Here is a 12,666-nt window from a genome sequence, read left to right on the forward strand (position 1 = left end):
GAATATCCACGCAAATGAATTGTGGATCCTGCTAACTCATGACACTTATGCTCAACTACACATAATACATCTCATTCTTTATTTAACAAAGTTTGCCATAATATATACTTCTTATGAGAAGAACATGCCCCTCTCACATTCCATGTTACCACTTTCATTCAATCAACAATGTTATGGGTGCACTTGCTCCTTCAGAGCAACGGATGTCATGAAACTAGTCAAAGCATGTTCCAATGTTGCATATGGATTTTCATACACCACATCCTTAAGGCCATCTACAGAAATCTTTTTTTTAGGTTCTCCCGTTTGACGAAAACCTCGAGAATTCGATGAATTTACAACCCATCCCAATGAATCAAATTGAAGGTGAAGGGGTAATCCCTTATCCCTAAATTGTCTTTGCCAATGAACTTTTCGAGGACCCTCCCTAGTTCCTGAATTACCTTTCCAAGTAGTCTCATGAGTAGTGGGAAAACTATTATGTTGCATATTCATTGGTTTCCCCTTTGACTTGCCCTTTACCTGATGCCAATCTTTTTCAACAACAACATCACTACTAGTTCTATATAATGGTTTTTTCCCCTTACATATAACCACCAAACTTTGTTTTTCCATATCCATAGATTGAGCTCCCTTATTCTTAGGGCCCAAACCTTGAAGTGAAACCTCTTTAAAACCCGTTCTAGATTATGTTCCTTCATCCATAACAACCACAAGATCTGACACACCAACATCTCTCACAACTCCTTCCTTACCATTCCCTTCATTAGGAACCTCTACAGTTGAAGGACAATGACGATGACATTCCGCCATAAAGTGACCCCATTCACCACCTCCAAAACAATGACCTGCAAATGTCTCCCACTTCAATTTAAAACAAACTCTTTTCATACCAAGTGTGTTCATACGCACCCATCCTGCCCTCTTACGACTTGTATCCCATAACACATAAAATCTAAACTTATTTGTAGCATTTGCATGTGGAGATACCAACAATTTACCCATTTGACTCATCAACTCTGGTAAAAGTGGCCATAAAAAGCATGATTACAATCCATTGTTACCCAAACAAGGCATTCTTGTTTTAACAAAGCATGATAGTCCACAATGGGGGACCATTGAATTACATGCACCAATCGTTTATCAAAAAACACAAGAACGTTAGCCAACAATGGACTTCGATGTTCTGGTGAACGAAACACTACATCATAAAACCCTCGTGGTCCTGCATATATATTTTCAACACAATTTGGTGACACGATTGTGTTCAACCATTGTTTAATCCAATTAATGTATGGGAGTTTCCCGGTAAAAAACAATATAACCGCACGATCATAGAATACATCAAAAGATTGCAACACTGCCTTAGCATCAACTTCCACATCATGCACATCCTCATCAATGCATTCTTTCGCTGCATCATTTTCTTCCACAATATCAAACAACAAGCTATTGGCAATTCCCCATAAATTATCCCAATTACAATGATCCTTGTCAACCTCATTTACATGTATTACTTCGGCATATGTCGCGTTTTTCTCATAAATTTCCTCAATACCCTTAAACCTCTTAAAGCGTCCAATGTCTTCCCTTTCACAATTACATTCAACTATCACATTACTCTGTTTTGTGTCCATATCGATGTCCCCCACAATTTGAGAGGAATTCATGTTCATATCCATTATTCTTGATGTGATAGCGATCCGGGATAAAAAAACAATTTTCCATGAATAAGAAAGATAACCGTAACTCACCCAATTGAAGAGGTCGAAGACGATGAATACAATAGAAGACCTGTACTGTGTGTTGAGTAAGAGAATGCCAACAACACAAGATTCCTTATTTCTATCACAGCTTCTCGCATAGACCACCAAATTTAACGTCCTATATCTCGCACTGCGCTAATCGAGAGCTTTCTAACGCATATCTTTATACTCAATTCCGTTATTGATAGAGAACACAACAATAAAAACAATTTCGCTTCTTCGTCCCCCCCCCCCCCCCCCCCTCTTTCTCTCTCTCTCTTTGGTAAAAGCACACAATTATATTAATTGTCTGCAAAATCCACTTAGTTACAACACTTCTTAGTTTCCTCTACCTATCATATGCATATGTAGGGAGAGGGACGTTTTGAAATGCTATTAAAAAACTTGTATATGCATTTGAGGAAATGATCCCCACATGCTCCAACATCCAAAAATTCCACATGAGAATACCTTTAAGCTTCTTTATATAGGCTTTCACCCCATGTCTATTATCAAACATGAAAGCATTATGCATATTCCAATTGTGTTGTAGACCCCAATAACGTAAAAATTGGAACAATATCTCCATCTCATCATTTGATCCATTTTGAACATATTGAGAAAAAACCCATTGTTGAGGTCTCAAACAACAACGGGTTAAAACTTGTCAAATGTCCGATAAGTAGTTCCAAATGGTACACGTTATAGGACATTTAATGAACCTATGTGTATTATCCTCCAATGGAATAGTGCAAAAGAAACAAGTGCCAAACTCTAGTCCTCGTCTCTTTAAGGCTGAACCTAATGGGAGCCCACCAATCATGACGCTCCATATGAATACCTTTGCACAAAATGGTAGATGGGAATGCCAACCACGTTGTAATATTTTCCACCAACTTGCATCTAACTTACATACATTCCACAACTTCGCTGCTTTAGGAGATAGCCAAGATAATGATGCCATCACATGATCATACAATATATTTGTAGTGACTTATAACAAGCATGTACCATCTTATAACCACCAATCCACCCAAGGTGCAAAATTTGTTTTCAATGGCAAAGATCCTTGCAACAATGGTATATATTGTAATTTCTCCCAAATAAATCCATAATTTGGGAGAATACATAACAATAGTTTGGCATCTTCAAAATCCGACAACCTTTGAGATTCATTATCAACCACATCTTCCAAATGTACAATCCCCAATCGAAATAAACGATTGAATTGAGATCTCAACTTCTCTTTCCCATGCCAAAACAACACTCAAGAAGAAACAAGCAATTCATTTTGTAATGAATTACAATATTCTCAATCACTTGATGGTCCCCATTCAAAAAGAGATAATGCATCTTGTCACGATCTTACTAAATGTTGTCCACATACAGAATGTCAAATCTTTAGAGGAATACTTCCATTTAGTAGTGACCACCATGATGCTTGAATCTTTGTTTTCCCATGCACCTATCCTTCATGCTCAAAAAAATATTGCATCATAGATATCCTTGTTGACATATATCTTGTAATAATGCAAATCTACGAGCCATCAAATGCCTTTCCAAATCCCATATTGTTGCACCACCTAACATTTTAGGAGTAGCCAAATGGTCCCATGAAATCCATGTAACTCCCATCATTTCTCCCTTCCGCCACAACATGAACCGAATAGGTTGTAACATGCTTTGTAATGCCTTCTTAGTCCAAGGAAGTAAAGGCAAAAAATATAATAACATGGGTATCAAGATACATTGCACCACTTTGAGTCGTACATGAAAGGGCCATAATTGAGACTTCCAATACATAAATTTGTCCCTCAATTTACATACAATCCAATCAATCAATTGAACATTTGTAACATCAATGCCCAATGGATAACCCAAATGTCAATAAATTGAACCTCGTGTAATCACTGACCCTCGCCATCCCAAACATTCCAAATCACTCTCCATACAAGAAATAAGGTGAGACTTCCTCCAATTTATATAGGGAAAAGTACCATGATACCCCTGGAAGTTCGTCTATTTACCAGAATACCCCTAGAAGTTCCAAATTTACCAAACAAATGCACTTTATAAAGTATTTATATACACTCAAATCTTTGGTAAATAGGGCTAGTTCGGGTCCATTTCTTTCATCTTTGGTAAATAGGGCTTGTAGATTTGAGTGTATAATTACTTTATAAAATGAAATTTTTTGGACATAGGGGTAGTTTGGTAAATTTGGAACTTCCAAGGGCATTATGGTAAATAGATGAACTTCCAAGGGTATCCGGGTACTTTTCGCATTTATATACAACCCTAAAGCCAAAGCAAATTGATCCCAAACTTCCATACTCCTTTTAAAATTTTTTTTTGAGGCTTGTAAAAACATAAAAGAATCATCTACCAATGCTTGTGCCACCAATTGTTTGTGAGAAGGAAGATGCAAACCCACAACATCACCATTGGCCACAAGATTTGACAACATTACTAACAAAGGATGTGTAATAATAGCAAATAACAATGGGCTTAGTGGACATCCTTGCCGTACGGATCTAGCAAGAAACACTTTCGGAGTGACTCCGCCATTAAACATCACATGGGAGGTTGCATTTTGCCCTAGCAAAAAGATAAGTCGACACATACGAGGATCAAACCCCATATTATACATCACACCTAATAGGAAAGACCAATTAACATGATCATATGCTTTTTCCAAATCTAATTGCACCATAACCATTTCTTGATGTGTATGTCGAGCATAATCGGTAGCCATTTGAACATTCAAAACATTATGCTATATATTTCTACCTATAATAAAACCATATTGAGATGGATGAATAAGTTGAGGTAAGAACTTCTAAAGTCTGTTGGATAATATCTTTACAAACACATTGTACAACCCTCCCATCGATGAAATAGGCCTCCATTGATGAAATGACTCCGGAGATGGTACCTTTGGTATCAATTTGATTAATTAAGCTCACCGTCCAGCTCTCAGGCATGAAACCAGAATCCCAACATTGTTGAAACATTTATATGAATGGACTCTTAAGCATGCTAACATACTTCTTAAAAAATTCATTTGTAACACCATCCCAGTTAGGGCTTTTACCATTTGGAAGGTGTAACAATACCTTTTCCACCTTAGCTTCTTCAAAATCAGCATCCAATTCTTGAAAAATATTTGTATTCATGGCACTCCCAATTACATTATAAAACTCTTGTCGTGCTTTCAAGACATCCTCATTAATCAACTCTGGCCCAATCAAATTCTTAAAAGGGAAAAGTACCAGGATACCCCTGGAAGTTCTTCTATTTACCAGAATGCCCCTGGAAGTTCCAAATTTACCAAACTACCCCTATGTCTAAAAAATTACACTTTATAAAGTAATTATACACTCAAATCTTTGGTAAATAGGGCTAGTTCGGGTCCATTTCTTCCATCTTTGGTAAATAGGGCTTGTAGATTTGAGTGTATAATTACTTTATAAAGTGTAATTTTTTGGACATAGGGGTAGTTTGGTAAATTTGGAACTTCCAGGGGCATTCTGGTAAATAGACGAACTTCCAAGGGTATCCTGGTACTTTTCCCTTCTTAAAATGAGTAATACATAACTCAATAACCTTGACTGGGTCTACAACAATGTCATCCCCTATCTTAATTTGTACCACATTTGAACGAGCATATGGTGGTCTTAATCCTTGAAAAAAACATATGAGATTGTGATTGATTATCTATAAATCACTCCTTTAATTGACGTAGTCTTGTCTGTTGATAACTTTGACAAGACATATTCTTCACAATGTCCTGTACTTGAACTTGAACATCCAAAAGCTCTTCATCATGTGGATTATTCATCAATAGTACATTGCATTCGTAAGAATATATGAAAACTTATCAATCAATTTCTTACGTCTTTTAGCATTAGTCATACCATACATACGATGAATATCATTGATGTTTTGTAGTGTTGTATCCCATGCATGCCATCCTTTTGAAATAACTTGTTCTGAAAACATGCCAAAAATGTGTTGCATATAGACATCAAATAAGGAATGTAATAATAAAGAAGCATTAAACCTCAAAGGAAATCATTGAAGCAATGTTTTGTACATATCTACCCCATGTTTGTTAAACTCAAAACATGTGGGAAAATGATCTGATGTCACAACCTCTTGCATAATTGACATATTAAGCATCTCTGGCAAAAAGGACTCATCATGCATAAACTCCATGTTTTCTTATATTGCATAGACTGAAATATAAACCCAACCTCATCTTGATGCAACCATTTCCATACATCCAACTTCAAAACCTCTGATGCCAATTTGTCCCAAACTACTTGCTCAGGAGAATCCATCAATGAGAATCATGAAGTAGATTGTGAAGCATCAACACACATATTAAAATTCTTTGTTGTCGATGATCCTCCTTCTTTCATACCGGAGTCAGATCCGCTCCGATCTGACTCATCATTACCGGTTTCATAATCCGGCATCTTCTTCTTCCCCTTTTCTTTGTGCGTGAATCGTCTCCTCGATTCCTTGCGCGGGGAGAGGACGACAGAGTCTTCACTACTCGCCAGTTCTTCTTTTGACTGGTCGGATTGACCCAGTCTCTCGTTCGGCCCACTCAACCAAAACGATTCCAGACTCTCTTCTTGAGTCCCGGATTCATCATCTTCTAATTGGACCGGTTCAGGTTCACTAGCCTCATCCTCCGGTATTGGCTCGGGGTCGGAAGTCGGAGCCGGTAAGGCATACCATGATGCCGTCTCATCAAACTCAACATCCCGGCTAACTTGAACTTGCTTTGTCCGGGGGTTGTAACATTTATACCCCTTTTGCTCATGCGAGTAACCGACTAGGATGCATTTCTCCGACTTTGCATCCAACTTCCTCCGCTTCTCATCTAGTACATGCACATATGCAATGCTACTGAATATCCGAAGGTGTCGCAAATTCGGCTTGTGCCCGAAATATAGCTCATGCGCGGACAACTTGTCACCGATCCGGTTTTGGATGTAGACGGCCGTCCGGACCACCTTCACCCAGTAGAAATGGGGCATGCTCTTCTCCTTCAGCATCGCCCTTTCCGCGTTGATAAGCGACCGGTTCTTCCTCTTGGCTACACCGTTCTGTTCCGGTGTGTATTTGCAGTTGAACTCTCGCCAAATTCCTGTTTGTTGCATATAACTGTTGAATTGGCCGGAAAAATATTCTTTTCCGCCATCCGACCGTAGGCACTTGATCTTCCTCTCCGATTCCCGCTCCACCATGCTCTGGAGGTTCCGGAAACAGTCGAAGACTTCACTCTTCCGCTCAATGAGGTAGATCCATGTGTGCCGGCTGTAGTCGTCGATGAAGGAGACGAAATATCGACTCCCGCCAAGACTCACGTTTTGTGCCGGTTCCCATACATCCGAATGAATAAGGTCGAGCTTGTTACGGCTACGATTTCGTCCGGTGGGGAATGGAAGCCGGTGTTGCTTCCCGAGTTGGCAGGCTTCACATATTTGGGTCTTCCGTCCACTGAACTTCAGCAAACCAAAAACAACTTGTTTCGTTTGCAGGTCTTCAAGCCTCCGGTAATTGACGTGACCGATCCGCTTGTGCCACAGGTCAATGTCCGATTCGACCTTCTGTCCTTTGGCGAACAAAGCGGTGCCGACGTCATTGGTGTTGAGGATGAACATCCTCCCGTCTCTGCGCCCTTGCGCAATGATTTGGCCCTTTTCCTTGATGAAGCACCCAAGGTGCGTAAACCGCACCTGCATCCCCTGGTCAACGATTTGACCGACTGACACCAGGTTCTTTGTGATATTCGGAATGTGTAATACGTTCATCAGCTTCCCCCTCTATCCGATGTGGCTCAAAGGGACTTCTCCGACATGCACGATTGGGTGCAGAGTGTCGTCTCCGGTTTCGACAACTTCCGGTTGTTCCGGTTTCTCCAGGAAGGAGAACCACTCTTTGTGGTTTGTCATGTGATTCAACGCACCGGAATCAACATACCATACTTCCTCTAATTTGGAAGTGGTCTTCTTCATTGAATTTGCCTCGTGCTTCATCACCAAGGCTAGCCCCTTACCGGTCTTCCTGGTTCCGGATCCTTTCGATCCTTGCGCGTAGTGCGAGCTTTGTCGGTTTTCCCGACCGGTTTTGCCGTATCCAGATCTGTCCGAATCGGCGCGCTTCTTCCAGCAATCGCTTTCTCAATGGCCCTTTTTACCACAGTACCAAGATTCCGTGGTGGATTTATCTTGTCGTCCTCCGGTGCCGCCTTGACTCCCCCTGCTTGTGGAAGTCCCGGAACTACTATCAGCACGTTCTCTGTGCCTTCTTTCCTGCTCTTGCCGGCTGCCTCCAGTGCGTGCCGACCCACCTCGTCCCCCACGCCCACGGGGCTTATCCGCGTCCGTGTACAACATCCGGCTGTCCGATTGAGTGGTCCTGGACCCACTCGCGTGGTTTTCTTCGACCATCAACATTGATTGCAAGTCGAAGAAGGTCGGTGGTATGGGCAAATTGTTGTTTGGATTGGCCCATACCTTTGCGCTAGACCACCAAGGAAGATTTGTACCATTTCATCTTCGTCCACCGTCACGTTGATGAACCCGAGCGCGTCGCAAATCTCCTTTATTTTGGTGGTGTAGTCCGTAACCAACATATCTCTTTGTCGAATGTTGTTCAGCTCTTGCCAGAGTTGCAACTTACGGGCTATGGTACTTGCGGCGAAAATCTTACGCAGATTTTCCCAGGCCTCCTTTGGCGTCTTTGCATCCCTGATGTAGCCAAGCATCTGGTCGTGCACACAGGACGCGAGGCAGTATAATACTCGGCTTGCTTCTTGCTCCCATACTGGGATTCCTTGTGTCCAGGCTCTAGTGCTACCTCATTCGTTCCTTCTAGGAAACTCCAATACCCATGCCCCAGTAGGTACTGGTGCATTTTGTATGACCAGGACGCGTAGTTGCTCCGGTCGAGCTTCTCTGTAGGAAGTGAACTTGCCATAACTCTTTCCATTTATTTTTTCCCGTCTATTGTTCTATTCTCACAACCTGTAGGGTTTTTCTCGTGAAAGCAAATGTCAGCTGCAGAGGTCTTCAACCCTCGTGCTCTGATACCATGAAAAAGATTATGTGCGGAAGCAATAGAAAACGAACACAGAAAACACGCAGGTTTAATGGAAAGCTTTACAGTACACGGGAGAGATAGAGAAAGAGCAGAACAACTTAATTCTATTACGAAACAATAATAGTTCTCTGTACATGAAGCGTGCTCAACAACACTATTTATACAAGTCCTGAGAGGACTGACAGAAGTATTGCGTACTTCAATGCTCACTCGAGCGTCTGGCACTGACTACGAGACTATTAACTCCCTAGTAGTCTAGCTGCTACTAGGCTTCCAGTTACTGATGGATCCAGCTAACCGGCTCCCCAGCTCACCGGCTCACTTGCTCACCGGGTCACCGATCCGGCTCATCCTTCCGGATGCCAATCCGGATCCGGTTGAGCTTGCCGCCCAACAATTTGACTATTGAAGAAGTGGTCGACGATATGAAGCTGTCTCTCTGGAGAGTAATGGAAGGCATTAAGGAGGAATAGCTTTTGGTGTCTGTTTTGTCAAGGGTCGTGGCGAAAGAATTAAGCCTTGAAGAAATGGTCACTGAGTTCAATAAATAAGTCTTCTCAAATAGCTAATTGAAACAAATATGGTTTTATATAAAGTTCTAATCTCTATTTGTGATTTCACAGTCATATGGTGTATATAAAGATCCAAGAAGTTATGATGAAACAACTTGGATGTATAACTTGGGAACAAGTGACCGAGGATTACCCTCTAACTTCTTCATATAAGGTTATCCGAGTATTTTATTGCATTCAAGGATTGGGTTAGTATTGGTCTTTTTAATAAAGTTTTCTTTCTATGTAGAGGTTGTGTAATAATATTTGATGTCTTATTGCCTCTATTAGAAACCGTGTCGTGGCAAGAAACCAGGAGAAGTCAAGGATATACACGATTTCCCAACATCCTTGCACATCTCGAGAGAGTTAGAAAAGAAAAGGATCGTCGCTTGGTCAAGGTGTACGAAATTGAAGAAGATGGCTCTTTCAAAAAAATTGGCCACAAGAAAGACATTACCAAAGATCTTTACTACAATGTGATTTGTGGCGATGTCCTTGACATGATCCAGAAAGTGCCAAAGAAAGAATATACGCTAATGATTGTAGATATTCCATACGGATTTCGAATGGCAGGGTCATCATACGACAATGAACCTTTAGGTTCAAACAATTAAAGAAAATGGTCAAGGATTTTGCCGAGCTGATGACTGCATCCTTGTGGAGGATAGTTGTGTTTCATAGTATGGACCAAGCGTACTTGGTAGCTCAAGCTTTGAGATCTCGTTGCCATGGCATCGAGAACCTTCTTTGGTAAGGATTATTTATAAGTCTCATTCACTATCCTTCCTTTCTTAATTGATTGAATCTATTCTTAACTCGATACAATATTTGTTATAGGATAAAAACCAACGTCAATAGAGGGCCAACATTTTATTTCGTAAATGCCATTGAGTACATTACGGTTGGCTACTTTGATGAAATAAAGAAACAAAGAATCAAGGAGCATTCTAATGAAGTTGGAGGTTTAAATCTGCTAGTATATCCAGCAGTGACATGGAAATTGCGACATGTCACCACGATAGAACGGGGACTTGTCAACCCATACCAAAAACCTCAACGACTTATGATGCGCCTAATCGAAATGTTCGCTATAGAAGGAGATTGGATGTTAGACCTGTTTTCTGGCATAGGTATTCCTCGAACTAGGATTATGTTGTTGAGATAATCAATACTGATTCTTTTTTGTTTGAAAACTAATTCTTCTTGTCGCGTTCTTCATAGGGACAACGTTGTCGTGCCTTTCGGCTCCGGATCGTTACGTGAGTCAGGTGGGAACCGCCGAGGTTTTTGACTAGGAGGAAGAGGAATACAAATTAAGGCTAGTTATGAATAGTGGAAAGAGAAGTAAGATAACAATCTCGTGAATCCCACGAGTTTAGTGTATTTAAAACAATATTTAGATTATAAGAGTAATTTTTATGGCAAAATTCGTGAATCCCACGAATATATTAGATTGATCAATCCTTGTATATTAATCAACAACCTTATACATATTTCTCCCCTCCTTATATAAAGATGGAAGAGGCTAAGCATGGCTTCATGCTTTTTCACAAAAAGTGTCCATGCACACTAAATGTGCATGTGATGCTTTTTCATTTCCTAAATATAGGGCTCATGCACGCTAGATGTGCATGAGTCACTTTTAATGTCACGTGTAAATAAAATATTCACACTCTAAAGAATACATGATTTTTACCTTTTAATAAAGGTATGTGTAAATAAAGGTCTTATACGTATTAAATCTATATGTATAACACTAAAGATAAGTTATTACAATGGTAAAGTTGGGGTTTATCTACGTGGAGGTGCAGGGTTTGAATCTTGCCTTATGCATGTGATAAATGTTTTGATATATTATTTATTTATGTATATGTATCTAAAATCGGATATATTATTTTATGGTTTTCACGTAGTGTGTGGAATACACTACGACAACGTTTGCATGTGCATTGAAGCTCTTTCGAAACACTGTTGCATTGGAGAAGGACGAGGAGCAGGTTATATTTATAAATATGAGGATTAAGGCCTTGTGGGAATGCCCAGACCAAGACAAGGAGGTCGGTGTAAAGCACATCGCTGATACCAAAAGGTTGCAACCTGCTTCACGAGAGCCTATTCCTCCGTCAGCCGGTGAACCGGGGGATCTAATTGAGCTTGATGATGAGCTTATGGAAGATCTTACGGTGGCTCGGCTAACAGGGGAAGACAATGCACTTATAGCTGAAGAGACTTCTATAAGGGATGAAGAAGATAATGACGTTGACGATTTGATTGCTATGTGATAGACTCTTTTGTTGATGAAGTGTAATACTTGGTTTGTTGATTTATGACATTGGTTTCATCGCATGTATTGCTGACTGTAAATATGGAGAAACATGAATTAGTTTACGTTAACGTTGATATCGGTAAACTTTAACTATACATAATATGCTCGTAAAATTGTCGCCATGACTGCCCATATCGTTAATTGGGATCAATTGTCAAGACCGTCATACCGTGTCTAATATGTATTGTTACAGTCCATATATTATGGATCTTTGTCTTCTATTGCTACCTATAATGTGTAGTGTGTTCTTAATTATCAAACTATGATGTTTGTCTTCCATTGGTGGTTACATTGTGTAGTGTGTTGATAATGGTCAATGCCACGTTGTCCCATTAGTTGCACCACCTTGGAGCACACCTCTCAGCAATATCCACATGTTTTTATACGCTTGTAGCTCCACTAGCGTTATCATTCGGAGTTTGATCCCATGTTCATCACCTATAGAATAGATTAGATCAACTTTAAATACAAGTATTAAAAGCCTTAATAGTTTAATTATTTCAATCACATTATCCTAAAGTTCACTATCTTACATTGTCCACAATTATATACATACAAGTATGGGTCAAAGTGTAAATTATAACTCATTTTATTAGTATGGTTACAAGTACGCCTCATATTTTTGCAAAACTTACCAAAAAAATATAAGTCTTTAACTGAGTGGTTGCCATGTCTTGCACTAGTGTGATATTGAGCCATTGTTGAACTTTATTATAATATAATGGCATTAACTTATCAACACATCCAAAATTAATTGAATTTCTAATGTTCTCCACTCGGAGACCTATCATGTTTTTTTAATTTTGCAAATTCTAATCAAGTTGTCGAACATGTGATACTAGTGCATCCAATTTTTGTAGAGAGGGTATATTTGGATATTTTCAAGAAGAATCTACAAGTGGAACGCATGATCCTTCCTCTT

This window comes from Azolla caroliniana, unplaced genomic scaffold, assembly GCF_043228905.1.
Source record: "Azolla caroliniana isolate FFs.n. ecotype wild unplaced genomic scaffold, voAzoCaro1.0.p SCAF_2, whole genome shotgun sequence".
Classification (NCBI taxonomy): domain Eukaryota; kingdom Viridiplantae; phylum Streptophyta; class Polypodiopsida; order Salviniales; family Salviniaceae; genus Azolla; species Azolla caroliniana.